The sequence below is a fragment of the Anomaloglossus baeobatrachus genome, chromosome 10 (genome assembly GCF_048569485.1).
Source record: "Anomaloglossus baeobatrachus isolate aAnoBae1 chromosome 10, aAnoBae1.hap1, whole genome shotgun sequence".
In the NCBI taxonomy this organism is placed as follows: domain Eukaryota; kingdom Metazoa; phylum Chordata; class Amphibia; order Anura; family Aromobatidae; genus Anomaloglossus; species Anomaloglossus baeobatrachus.
In genome coordinates, this window is record NC_134362.1 from 138,305,092 (window position 1) to 138,319,226 (window position 14,135).

Genomic DNA, 14,135 nt, shown 5'->3' on the forward strand with positions numbered 1-14,135 from the left:
GTGGCTCGAGCTGTGGGCCGGATCCCGGGGTTTCTCGAGCGACACTCCTCGCCCGTGAGTGAAAGGGGGGTTTGTTGGGTGTGGGGATTGTTATAGTTCGTGACGCCACCCACGGTTGTGGTGATTGCACCACCGCTGCTCAGTATGGGGGTCCCGGGGATGGTGATGCGGAGCAGCCAGGTGTTGTGTTGCCCCTCCGTGGGTAGGGGTTGGTGATCCCGGGGCCCGGTGATGAGATGTAAAGTGTAGGGCCTGGAGGGCGCAGGGACGCGGGGGCGGCGCTGTGCCTTGCGGCACTGTGGTACTCACTCAGCCTGACACACGGACACAGTTTGTACGGTAAACCAACGGCTGGTAGGACGGTCCCACAGACGGCTGCACCTGCACTCCCGGTAGGTGACGGTGATGTCCCTCTTCCTTGCACCTGTGTTGACTGATGGTAGCGGTGGATTTCCTCCGGTTACCCGCTCCCCGGCTGCAATCTGGGCCGGAGGAGCTCTACACTTTGCCCGCAGGCGCTGGCCCTGGGGAAACTGGTGCCCTGGCGGTGGCGGTGTCTCCCCGGTTCAGGTTGGGCTGTTGCCTTCACTCGGGACTTGGTTGTTGGGGGAGCTGCGTCCCCGTCACTGACGGATTTGGCAAATCTGGCGACTCCTAGCCTTGCCGGGGTCCGAGAGGCCCCTGCCCTGGTGCTGACTGTCCTTCGGAACACTGCTCCAGACCACCGGGCACACAGCCAACGGGGTCCTTCCAGGAACTTCCAAACGGTCCCCCTCCAGACAGTCACCGCCGTTGCTGACCTTGCTGATCTGGCCCTCACAAAGCTGGACCCTTCAGGCTTTCTTTCTCTTCTGTCACTTCACTTGCTTTTCCTCCTTTTCCACTTTCCTACTTTCACTTTCTTAACTCCTCCACTTTAGCTCCTCACTCCTGCTCCTCCCTGAGCTGTCTGCACTCAAGCCCTGCCTGGGCTAATCTGCCTGGTTACTTCCTGCCTCCAGAGCTGTGAGCTCCTTGGTGGGCGGAGCCAACCGCCTGGCCCACCCCCTGGTGTGCATCATCAGACTCCTGGAGGAAGGCAACAAGGATTTGTGGTTAGCTGTGATGTGCCTACCTGGAGTGTGGGGTGTGGTGGCGTTGTGACCTGTGTCCCCTGGCTTGCCCAGGGCGACACATTCCCCCTTATCAAAATGCAGACCGTCCGCGGGCTGCCGTCCTACACCGGTTTTATTTTTCTGTAAAAGGGGTAACAAGGGTTAAGCAAACATAAATACATTTTTAATCAAAAACTCTTCCCAAGACGGGAGGCACATTTACTTTTAACGTTACAACGGTATACGGTCACGGTTTCCGCTCTCTCCCACCCAAGCAACCTGGCCCTGATGCTGCCCCTAAAACCCAGGCAGCACCCCTTGACCCACAGTCCAGCACAAGTTACCCGAGCGGGATCTGTCCTTCCCCTCCAGAGGGTGGCCACCGGTTCCTTTGGTGGCTGGGCCCTGGCCTGCTCTGCTCAGGGCCCTCCCTCCAACCTGCCTCTCCGGAGACGGTATTGCGGAAACGGTAACGGTACCCAACATATTTACAAGCCACTTAACGTTTGTGGTGCCCTGCAAGTTCGCGGGCTTGTCCATAAGGAGTCCCTTATGCAAAACTTTGAACGGTCCCCACGGGGACAACGGTGCCAGCTCCTGCCGGTTCTAATCACAAACGAATCAGGTGACTTCTTCGGTAATTTCACTTATCATTTCAAACTTTCAAACAAACAACAACACTCTTTTACATTTGCGGACCCCTTTTACTCCTAGAACGGTCTCCCGGTACCTAAGTGGGGGCCTACCTAGGTTAGAACGGGTGGACCTTCGGGGCCCGGTGTCAGTGGTGCTAGACAGTGGGGTAGAGGGAACAATCGGTTCCTCCTCCCTGCTACAGTGTGGGGCAGGCGGAGGTGCAGGGGAGCTGGGTACAGGTTCGTCCCTGGGCACTGGCACTGGTTCTGGCTCACGGTTAACCGCTTCCACTACTTCTTCATCCACGGGTTGTGGGAACAGTATCACTGGAAGAATCACCGCGCCGTTCTGTGAAGGCCAGTTTGCTGGGAAGTCACCCATTACAGTGTGGATTACCTCGGCTGCCTTTTCCACTGGTGGAGGAACCGGTACTTCAGCCTCTGCCTTCAACGCTGGGGGGCATTTTTTTAGATGATCCCGAGAAACTGTGGCTAGGGTGCCCCCTTGGTCACGACTGATCTGATAGGTCTTCCCATCTCCCCATTCCGTGGGTTGTATGACGTAAGGGACTGGCTCCCACTGATCATCCAGCTTGTGGGCTTTTCTCTTCCGTTTCAGCACCACATCTCCTGGCTGGAAAGGACCTGCGGGCGCCTTCTGATTGAACCGATGTTCTTGCTGCTCTCGACTTCGGCTGAGGTTTTTCTCCACATACTCCTGGATTTGCCGGTATTGTGCCCTCCTCCGACTTTCCCACTCCGCCGTTGAAGGGAGTGCTTCCGGGGCTTCCAATCCCATCTCCAGATCCACCGGCAGGCGGCCAGGCCGAGCCCTCATCAGGTACGCTGGGGTGCACTTCGTCGAGCTAGACGGGATATTATTGTACATGTCGACCAAGTCAGGTAGCTTTTCCGGCCACATGTTCCGTTCTTCTAGTGGTAGTGTCTTGAGGAGCCCCAGGACCAAATGGTTCATTTTCTCGCACATGCCGTTGGTTTGGGCGTGGTACGGAGTGGTCCGGATCTTCTTGCAGCCGTACAACTGGCAGAATTCGTGAAACACCTCTGCTTCAAAAGCCGGGCCTTGGTCAGTCAGCACCTTCTCGGGATACCCATGGGGTCGGCAGAAATAAGCCTGGAACGCTCGAGCAGCGGTTCGACCAGTTAGGTCCTTAACGGGGACTACTACCATAAATCTTGAGTAGTGGTCTACCATGGTCAAGGCGTAGGTGTACCCACTTCGGCTAGGGGTGAGCTTGACATGGTCCAGGGCGACCAGCTCCAGCGGCTGATGGGTGACTATGGGATGTAACGGTGCCCTCTGGCTAGTCTCGTCCTTTCTCCTCAGTGTACAAGGACCGCACTCTCGGCACCAGGCTTCCACCGATTCACGCATCCCACTCCAATAGAACCGCTCCCTCAACAGCATCTCCAGCTTCTTCCACCCGAAGTGGCCAGCACCATCATGGTATGCCTGCAGGACAGTAGCGACATCAGCTTGAGGAACGATTAACTGGCATATTTTCTCATGGGTCTTTGGGTTGATCAGCTCACGGTACAGCCTCCCTTGGTGTAGGTAAAGCCGTTTCCGTTCTTTCCACAAACGTTGGGCTTCGGCTGGAGCGGCAGGGTCTATTCCCATAGCACCTTGTTCCACTAGAGTCTTGACAAGGCGGACAGCCGGCGCTTGATCCTGGGCGTCTTGCCACTCTTGACTGGGCCGCGGGTCCAGATCCACCCTTTGCTGACAGACTTGTACCCTCTCAGTAGGCAGCTGGTGAAACGCAGGCAACTCGATCTCCTCGAGGTCGTCATCCTCGCACCCCTCTTCTGACAAATGGGGCATCCGGGAGAGTGCATCAGCATTTATGTTGACACGACCAGCTCGGTACTTTATGGTGAAATCATAGTTGGCTAGCCGGGCTACCCACCGCTGCTCCAGCGCGCCCAACTTGGCCGTGTTCAGGTGAGTCAGCGGATTGTTGTCCGTAAACGCGGTGAATTTGGCTGCCGCCAAGTAGTGGCGGAACCGCTCCGTGATAGCCCACACCAACGCCAATAGCTCGAGCTTGAAGGAGCTATAGTTCTCAGGGTTCCTTTCGGTCGGCCGGAGTTTTCGGCTAGCGTAGGCAATCACCTTCTCCTTTCCATCCTGGACCTGGGATAGGACCGCTCCTAGCCCCACGTTACTGGCGTCCGTGTGGAGGATGAACGGGCTCCCATAGTCAGGGTACGCCAGGACCTCTTCTCCGGTCAAGGCCGCCTTCAACTGGCAAAAGGACTCCTCATGCTTGTCCTCCCACGACAGTGGGGCCCCAATGGGTCTACCACCTTTGGTCTGTCCCACGAGGAGATCTTGCATGGGGGCAGCCATCTTCGTGTACCCCTTTATAAAGCGCCGATAGTACCCCACCAGACCCAGGAACTGCCTTACTTCCCTCACTGTAGTTGGTCTCGGCCAGCTCTGGATGGCAGTGATCTTCTCAGGGTCGGGGGCGACACCATCCGCACTCACCACATGCCCTAGATACTGCACCCTGGGTTTCAGCAGGTGGCATTTTGAGGGCTTCAACTTCATCCCGTACTTGGCAAGGGACGCGAACACCTCGGCCAGGTGCTCCAGATGGGCTTCATACGTCTGGGAATAAACAATCACATCATCCAAATACAGCAGGACGGTCTCGAAGTTTAAATGTCCCAGACAGCACTCCATCAACCGTTGGAAGGTCCCGGGGGCATTGCACAGCCCAAACGGCATGCTATTGAATTCGCAGAGCCCCATCGGGGTGGTGAAGGCGGTCTTCTCCCGGTCCTCTGGGGCCACGGCCACTTGCCAGTATCCGCTGGTGAGGTCAAGGGTCGAGAAGTAGTTTGCAGTTCTCAGTGCAGCCAAAGACTCTTCAATACGAGGTAATGGATAGGCATCTTTATGGGTTATCTGGTTGATCTTCCGGTAGTCCACACACATCCGCATGGTACCATCCTTCTTCTTGACCAGTACCAACGGAGCGGCCCAGGGACTACAGCTGTCCCGAATAACCCCTGCCTCCTTCATATTCCTCAACATATCTTTGGCACACTGGTAATGTGCAGGGGGAATAGGTCTATACCTCTCTTTGATAGGGGGATGTTCACCCGTGGGAATGTGGTGTTGGACCCCCTTGATCTGCCCAAAGTCTAGGGGGTGCTTACTGAAAACCTGTTCGTACTCCTGCACCACCCTGTGTACCCCTGCCTTGTGATGTGTAGGGGTATTATCAGTGCCTACATGTAACTGTTGGTGCCACTCCTTTGCGTCCCCCTGGGGTGGGGGAGTGCTGACGGTAGGTGGGAGTGTGGATGGACTGGCTTCATGGATAGTGTGAGGGTCCAGGGTGAGCAGCTTGGCAATGGTGGCATACCGGGGGAGCCTGACTTCTTCCTCCCCACAGTTCAACACTCTCACGGGCACTCTCCCTTTCTTCACATCTACCACCCCGCGGGCGGCCACTACAGTGGGCCAGTGCTCGGAAGGCATGGGCTCCATCATCGCAGGGTAGTCACGCCCCTGAGGCCCTACTGCTGCCCTACACCAGATCATCATCTCACTCCTAGGGGGCACAGTCAATGGAGCAACATCCATCACTCTCACTCCACCAATCTCCCCTCCTGTTGAGCTCACATGCTGGCGGTACATCAGGGCGCGGATCTCACGCTGCACAGCCCTCTGCCGGCTCCCCGCCGCTGTAGCGGCTAGCTGTTGCAATAAGTTCAACACATCAGCCATGCAGTGTTCCATCACATTGGTTCCCAGCACTATTTTCGGGTTATGATCACTGGGTTCATTCATGATCACAATCATACCCTGGTGTTGCAGTTCAGCTTGCCCCACTGTCATAGCCACTTGTTTATACCCCACCTGGGTCAATGGGAGTCCATTAGCGGCAATCAAATTTATACTATTGTCTGGAGGCGCCAGCTCGTCTGTGGCCCAATACTGCTGATACAACGTGTACGGTATGGTAGTTACCTGTGATCCAGTGTCCAAGAGAGCCATCACCGGTATGCCGTCCACAGCCACGGGGATGATAGGGCGGGCCCCGAAATATCGGTCTCGCCAGTCCGGGGGGCCACGGTGTTCTACTCCTGAGGATTGGCCCGGGGCCCCAGGGGTTGCTCGTTTAACGGGCACTGTCGGTAGTAATGGCCCGGCTTACGGCACTAATAGCAGATCGGAGGTCTGCTCCGCGGGTTGTTAGCGCTTCTCCGCTGCATCCAGGGAACATCTTCGGGACTGTCAGCAAGCTGTATCTGCGCTGGGGGTTGAGGTCTGGTCAGAGGTTGCAGTGCAGCTAGGATTTTGGCAAGGTCTCCGTCCATGCAACGGACCTGGGCTGCCAGCTCTTCTACTGTGCTGCTCGGGGCTGCAGATATTAGGGAGGTTGGTTTGGCTGAGGCCGCCACAACGGGGGCCGTCTCGACGGGCCACAGGACAGGTTCCAGAGCTTCAACAGCTGGGGGCTGTAGTGCTTTGATAGCCCGCTCCTTTAACACAGCAAAGTCCACATCAGGGTGTTCCAGGGCCGAGAGCCGGAGTTGTTTACGATCCTCAGGGGACCTCATCCCCTGCACAAATTGCTCCACTAACATCTTGTTGCTATCCGCCTCATTAATAGGGTTCACCCGCTTCAGCGTGCGGAGGGCGGCCTGCAGACGTAGAGCATAGTCCCGAATGCTATCCCCAGCTCGTTGCCGGCACTGGTAAAACTGCATCCTCAGCTCCGCTTCAGTCCGGGTCTGGAAGGCAGTCTGTAGCTTCTCGAAGATGGTGGCTACAGAGAGCCGGTCCCCCTCGGTCCAGGTCTCCGCTTCCTGCTCCGCCGCACCGGTTAGCTGGCCTAGCACTATCGCTGCACGTTGCTTATCAGTCAGGGGGTACAGCTCTAGCAACGGGTTAAGCTTTTTCCGGAAGGCCTGTAGGGCATCCGGTTTCCCATCATACTGCGGTAGCCAGGCAGCTCCGGGCGCATAGGGCAAGGAAAACGGCATGACCTGAGCAAGTGCGGGGGCCGCGGCACCTCCCACCGGTACGGCCGGGACCTGGGCAGGCCCATTCCCATCCGCGGGTGCCGCTGCGGCTGCGACCACCGCTCCTCCAGCGGCTCCGTCGGGCGCAGACATCTTGTTTCCGTCCCCCTTAGCTCTTTCCGGCCCCTCCTCTCTCGGGGCGGGGTTTTGGCCTTCGCGCCTCTACTGCTCGAGAAGACGCTCGAGCGGGAACTTTTCGCGCCAAAGATGGCGGCTTCTGAAATTTTTCTGCCGGATACCTCCGGCGGTAACAAGGCGCACCTCTACCAGACGGCAGAGCGGTAAGATCCTGTTCGTGACGCCAAGTTGTCGCGGGCGGGGAGGAGGGTGTCAGCACACCGCGCTCACCCCTTCTGCTCGGGTCCGGCAGCTGCTCAGTGGTGGCTCGAGCTGTGGGCCGGATCCCGGGGTTTCTCGAGCGACACTCCTCGCCCGTGAGTGAAAGGGGGGTTTGTTGGGTGTGGGGATTGTTATAGTTCGTGACGCCACCCACGGTTGTGGTGATTGCACCACCGCTGCTCAGTATGGGGGTCCCGGGGATGGTGATGCGGAGCAGCCAGGTGTTGTGTTGCCCCTCCGTGGGTAGGGGTTGGTGATCCCGGGGCCCGGTGATGAGATGTAAAGTGTAGGGCCTGGAGGGCTCAGGGACGTGGGGGCGGCGCTGTGCCTTGCGGCACTGTGGTACTCACTCAGCCTGACACACGGACACAGTTTGTACGGTAAACCAACGGCTGCTAGGACGGTCCCACAGACGGCTGCACTTGCACTCCCGGTAGGTGACGGTGATGTCCCTCTTCCTTGCACCTGTGTTGACTGATGGTAGCGGTGGATTCCCTCCGGTTACCCGCTCCCCGGCTGCAATCTGGGCCGGAGGAGCTCTACACTTTGCCCGCAGGCGCTGGCCCTGGGGAAACTGGTGCCCTGGCGGTGGCGGTGTCTCCCCGGTTCAGGTTGGGCTGTTGCCTTCACTCGGGACTTGGTTGTTGGGGGAGCTGCGTCCCCGTCACTGACGGATTTGGCAAATCTGGCGACTCCTAGCCTTGCCGGGGTCCGAGAGGCCCCTGCCCTGGTGCTGACTGTCCTTCGGAACACTGCTCCAGACCACCGGGCACACAGCCAACGGGGTCCTTCCAGGAACTTCCAAACGGTCCCCCTCCAGACAGTCACCGCCGTTGCTGACCTTGCTGATCTGGCCCTCACAAAGCTGGACCCTTCAGGCTTTCTTTCTCTTCTGTCACTTCACTTGCTTTTCCTCCTTTTCCACTTTCCTACTTTCACTTTCTTAACTCCTCCACTTTAGCTCCTCACTCCTGCTCCTCCCTGAGCTGTCTGCACTCAAGCCCTGCCTGGGCTAATCTGCCTGGTTACTTCCTGCCTCCAGAGCTGTGAGCTCCTTGGTGGGCGGAGCCAACCGCCTGGCCCACCCCCTGGTGTGCATCATCAGACTCCTGGAGGAAGGCAACAAGGATTTGTGGTTAGCTGTGATGTGCCTACCTGGAGTGTGGGGTGTGGTGGCGTTGTGACCTGTGTCCCCTGGCTTGCCCAGGGCGACACATTCCCCCTTAGCAAAATGCAGACCGTCCGCGGGCTGCCGTCCTACACCGGTTTTATTTTTCTGTAAAAGGGGTAACAAGGGTTAAGCAAACATAAATACATTTTTAATCAAAAACTCTTCCCAAGACGGGAGGCACATTTACTTTTAACGTTACAACGGTATACGGTCACGGTTTCCGCTCTCTCCCACCCAAGCAACCTGGCCCTGATGCTGCCCCTAAAACCCAGGCAGCACCCCTTGACCCACAGTCCAGCACAAGTTACCCGAGCGGGATCTGTCCTTCCCCTCCAGAGGGTGGCCACCGGTTCCTTTGGTGGCTGGGCGCTGGCCTGCTCTGCTCAGGGCCCTCCCTCCAACCTGCCTCTCCGGAGACGGTATTGCGGAAACGGTAACGGTACCCAACATATTTACAAGCCACTTAACGTTTGTGGTGCCCTGCAAGTTCACGGGCTTGTCCATAAGGAGTCCCTTATGCAAAACTTTGAACGGTCCCCACGGGGACAACGGTGCCAGCTCCTGCCGGTTCTAATCACAAACGAATCAGGTGACTTCTTCGGTAATTTCACTTATCATTTCAAACTTTCAAACAAACAACAACACTCTTTTACATTTGCGGACCCCTTTTACTCCTAGAACGGTCTCCCGGTACCTAAGTGGGGGCCTACCTAGGTTAGAACGGGTGGACCTTCGGGGCCCGGTGTCAGTGGTGCTAGACAGTGGGGTAGAGGGAACAATCGGTTCCTCCTCCCTGCTACAGTGTGGGGCAGGCGGAGGTGCAGGGGAGCTGGGTACAGGTTCGTCCCTGGGCACTGGCACTGGTTCTGGCTCACGGTTAACCGCTTCCACTACTTCTTCATCCACGGGTTGTGGGAACAGTATCACTGGAAGAATCACCGCGCCGTTCTGTGAAGGCCAGTTTGCTGGGAAGTCACCCATTACAGTGTGGATTACCTCGGCTGCCTTTTCCACTGGTGGAGGAACCGGTACTTCAGCCTCTGCCTTCAACGCTGGGGGGCATTTTTTTAGATGATCCCGAGAAACTGTGGCTAGGGTGCCCCCTTGGTCACGACTGATCTGATAGGTCTTCCCATCTCCCCATTCCGTGGGTTGTATGACGTAAGGGACTGGCTCCCACTGATCATCCAGCTTGTGGGCTTTTCTCTTCCGTTTCAGCACCACATCTCCTGGCTGGAAAGGACCTGCGGGCGCCTTCTGATTGAACCGATGTTCTTGCTGCTCTCGACTTCGGCTGAGGTTTTTCTCCACATACTCCTGGATTTGCCGGTATTGTGCCCTCCTCCGACTTTCCCACTCCGCCGTTGAAGGGAGTGCTTCCGGGGCTTCCAATCCCATCTCCAGATCCACCGGCAGGCGGCCAGGCCGAGCCCTCATCAGGTACGCTGCGGTGCACTTCGTCGAGCTAGACGGGATATTATTGTACATGTCGACCAAGTCAGGTAGCTTTTCCGGCCACATGTTCCGTTCTTCTAGTGGTAGTGTCTTGAGGAGCCCCAGGACCAAATGGTTCATTTTCTCGCACATGCCGTTGGTTTGGGCGTGGTACGGAGTGGTCCAGATCTTCTTGCAGCCGTACAACTGGCAGAATTCGTGAAACACCTCTGCTTCAAAAGCAGGGCCTTGGTCAGTCAGCACCTTCTCGGGATACCCATGGGGTCGGCAGAAATAAGCCTGGAACGCTCGAGCAGCGGTTCAACCAGTTAGGTCCTTAACGGGGACTACTACCATAAATCTTGAGTAGTGGTCTACCATGGTCAAGGCGTAGGTGTACCCACTTCGGCTAGGGGTGAGCTTGACATGGTCCAGGGCGACCAGCTCCAGCGGCTGATGGGTGACTATGGGATGTAACGGTGCCCTCTGGCTAGTCTCGTCCTTTCTCCTCAGTGTACAAGGACCGCACTCTCGGCACCAGGCTTCCACCGATTCACGCATCCCACTCCAATAGAACCGCTCCCTCAACAGCATCTCCAGCTTCTTCCACCCGAAGTGGCCAGCACCATCATGGTATGCCTGCAGGACAGTAGCGACATCAGCTTGAGGAACGATTAACTGGCATATTTTCTCATGGGTCTTTGGGTTGATCAGCTCACGGTACAGCCTCCCTTGGTGTAGGTAAAGCCGTTTCCGTTCTTTCCACAAACGTTGGGCTTCGGCTGGAGCGGCAGGGTCTATTCCCATAGCACCTTGTTCCACTAGAGTCTTGACAAGGCGGACAGCCGGCGCTTGATCCTGGGCATCTTGCCACTCTTGACTGGGCCGCGGGTCCAGATCCACCCTTTGCTGACAGACTTGTACCCTCTCAGTAGGCAGCTGGTGAAACGCAGGCAACTCGATCTCCTCGAGGTCGTCATCCTCGCACCCCTCTTCTGACAAATGGGGCATCCGGGAGAGTGCATCAGCATTTATGTTGACACGACCAGCTCGGTACTTTATGGTGAAATCATAGTTGGCTAGCCGGGCTACCCACCGCTGCTCCAGCGCGCCCAACTTGGCCGTGTTCAGGTGAGTCAGCGGATTGTTGTCCGTAAACGCGGTGAATTTGGCTGCCGCCAAGTAGTGGCGGAACCGCTCCGTGATAGCCCACACCAACGCCAATAGCTCGAGCTTGAAGGAGCTATAGTTCTCAGGGTTCCTTTCGGTCGGCCGGAGTTTTCGGCTAGCGTAGGCAATCACCTTCTCCTTTCCATCCTGGACCTGGGATAGGACCGCTCCTAGCCCCACGTTACTGGCGTCCGTGTGGAGGATGAACGGGCTCCCATAGTCAGGGTACGCCATGACCTCTTCTCCGGTCAAGGCCGCCTTCAACTGGCAAAAGGACTCCTCATGCTTGTCCTCCCACGACAGTGGGGCCCCAATGGGTCTACCACCTTTGGTCTGTCCCACGAGGAGATCTTGCATGGGGGCAGCCATCTTCGTGTACCCCTTTATAAAGCACCGATAGTACCCCACCAGACCCAGGAACTGCCTTACTTCCCTCACTGTAGTTGGTCTCGGCCAGCTCTGGATGGCAGTGATCTTCTCAGGGTCGGGGGCGACACCATCCGCACTCACCACATGCCCTAGATACTGCACCCTGGGTTTCAGCAGGTGGCATTTTGAGGGCTTCAACTTCATCCCGTACTTGGCAAGGGACGCGAACACCTCGGCCAGGTGCTCCAGATGGGCTTCATACGTCTGGGAATAAACAATCACATCATCCAAATACAGCAGGACGGTCTCGAAGTTTAAATGTCCCAGACAGCACTTCATCAACCGTTGGAAGGTCCCGGGGGCATTGCACAGCCCAAACGGCATGCTATTGAATTCGCAGAGCCTTATCGGGGTGGTGAAGGCGGTCTTCTCCCGGTCCTCTGGGGCCACGGCCACTTGCCAGTATCCGCTGGTGAGGTCAAGGGTCGAGAAGTAGTTTGCAGTTCTCAGTGCAGCCAAAGACTCTTCAATACGAGGTAATGGATAGGCATCTTTATGGGTTATCTGGTTGATCTTCCGGTAGTCCACACACATCCGCATGGTACCATCCTTCTTCTTGACCAGTACCAACGGAGCGGCCCAGGGACTACAGCTGTCCCGAATAACCCCTGCCTCCTTCATATTCCTCAACATATCTTTGGCACACTGGTAATGTGCAGGGGGAATAGGTCTATACCTCTCTTTGATAGGGGGATGTTCACCCGTGGGAATGTGGTGTTGGACCCCCTTGATCTGCCCAAAGTCTAGGGGGTGCTTACTGAAAACCTGTTCGTACTCCTGCACCACCCTGTGTACCCCTGCCTTGTGATGTGTAGGGGTATTATCAGTGCCTACATGTAGCTGTTGGTGCCACTCCTTTGCGTCCCCCTGGAGTGGGGGAGTGCTGACGGTAGGTGGGAGTGTGGATGGACTGGCTTCATGGATAGTGTGAGGGTCCAGGGTGAGCAGCTTGGCAATGGTGGCATACCGGGGGAGCCTGACTTCTTCCTCCCCACAGTTCAACACTCTCACGGGCACTCTCCCTTTCTTCACATCTACCACCCCGCGGGCGGCCACTACAGTGGGCCAGTGCTCGGAAGGCATGGGCTCCATCATCGCAGGGTAGTCACGCCCCTGAGGCCCTACTGCTGCCCTACACCAGATCATCATCTCACTCCTAGGGGGCACAGTCAATGGAGCAACATCCATCACTCTCACTCCACCAATCTCCCCTCCTGTTGAGCTCACATGCTGGCGGTACATCAGGGCGCGGATCTCACGCTGCACAGCCCTCTGCCGGCTCCCCGCCGCTGTAGCGGCTAGCTGTTGCAATAAGTTCAACACATCAGCCATGCAGTGTTCCATCACATTGGTTCCCAGCACTATTTTCGGGTTATGATCACTGGGTTCATTCATGATCACAATCATACCCTGGTGTTGCAGTTCAGCTTGCCCCACTGTCATAGCCACTTGTTTATACCCCACCTGGGTCAATGGGAGTCCATTAGCGGCAATCAAATTTATACTATTGTCTGGAGGCGCCAGCTCGTCTGTGGCCCAATACTGCTGATACAACGTGTACGGTATGGTAGTTACCTGTGATCCAGTGTCCAAGAGAGCCATCACCGGTATGCCGTCCACAGCCACGGGGATGATAGGGCGGGCCCCGAAATATCGGTCTCGCCAGTCCGGGGGGCCACGGTGTTCTACTCCTGAGGATTGGCCCGGGGCCCCAGGGGTTGCTCGTTTAACGGGCACTGTCGGTAGTAATGGCCCGGCTTACGGCACTTGTAGCAGATCGGAGGTCTGCTCCGCGGGTTGTTAGCGCTTCTCCGCTGCATCCAGGGAACATCTTCGGGACTGTCAGCAAGCTGTATCTGCGCTGGGGGTTGAGGTCTGGTCAGAGGTTGCAGTGCAGCTAGGATTTTGGCAAGGTCTCCGTCCATGCAACGGACCTGGGCTGCCAGCTCTTCTACTGTGCTGCTCGGGGCTGCAGATATTAGGGAGGTTGGTTTGGCTGAGGCCGCCACAACGGGGGCCGTCTCGACGGGCCACAGGACAGGTTCCAGAGCTTCAACAGCTGGGGGCTGTAGTGCTTTGATAGCCCGCTCCTTTAACACAGCAAAGTCCACATCAGGGTGTTCCAGGGCCCAGAGCCGGAGTTGTTTACGATCCTCAGGGGACCTCATCCCCTGCACAAATTGCTCCACTAACATCTTGTTGCTATCCGCCTCATTAATAGGGTTCACCCGCTTCAGCGTGCGGAGGGCGGCCTGCAGACGTAGAGCATAGTCCCGAATGCTATCCCCAGCTCGTTGCCGGCACTGGTAAAACTGCATCCTCAGCTCCGCTTCAGTCCGGGTCTCGAAGGCAGTCTGTAGCTTCTCGAAGATGGTGGCTACAGAGAGCCGGTCCCCCTCGGTCCAGGTCTCCGCTTCCTGCTCCGCCGCACCGGTTAGCTGGCCTAGCACTATCGCTGCACGTTGCTTATCAGTCAGGGGGTACAGCTCTAGCAACGGGTTAAGCTTTTTCCGGAAGGCCTGTAGGGCATCCGGTTTCCCATCATACTGCGGTAGCCAGGCAGCTCCGGGCGCATAGGGCAAGGAAAACGGCATGACCTGAGCAAGCGCGGGGGCCGCGGCACCTCCCGCCGGTACGGCCGGGACCTGGGCAGGCCCATTCCCATCCACGGGTGCCGCTGCGGCTGCGACCACCGCTCATCCAGCGGCTCCGTCGGGCGCAGACATCTTGTTTCCGTCCCCCTTAGCTCTTTCCGGCCCCTCCTCTCTCGGGGCGGGGTTTTGGCCTTCGCGCCTC